This window comes from Alligator sinensis, unplaced genomic scaffold (assembly GCF_000455745.1).
Source record: "Alligator sinensis unplaced genomic scaffold, ASM45574v1 scaffold1302_1, whole genome shotgun sequence".
Classification (NCBI taxonomy): domain Eukaryota; kingdom Metazoa; phylum Chordata; order Crocodylia; family Alligatoridae; genus Alligator; species Alligator sinensis.
This window is the reverse complement of record NW_005842612.1, coordinates 392,361-392,792: the sequence shown is the minus strand read 5'-3', so window position 1 is coordinate 392,792 and position 432 is coordinate 392,361.

Below are 432 nucleotides of genomic sequence, written 5' to 3'. Positions count from 1 at the left end.
AGGCTTCAGGCACTGGAGACATGGGGCTGAAATGCGGCTGGCACTGGGGTAGGATGTGTTGGCAGCCAAGTAGAACAGAAGCCACCAGCTATAGCGGGGATTGGGGCTGGGGATCCAGGTCTGTGCTGCAGCTGACTCGGGGGGGCTGTGCCGGCAACCGAGGACAGATGCAGCTAGCTCTGGGCCATGTGGCGAAGGGGGGGAACCCAGAAGCCCTGGGGGAGGGTCTTTTGGGGAGGGGCTCCCCAGGGATTCAAGCAGCCGGGGGCCGAGCGGGGGGTGCTGGAGGAAGGATATATGCGGAGCAGGTGGGCGGCCAGCTGGGCCGAGGGCAGGTACCAGGGGTGCATCATCAGGAACATGCGAACCAGCTCGGGGTCCCGCACCTGCCCCTCATTGTCTGCGGGAGGAAGGGGCCTCAGGGCCCCCCAG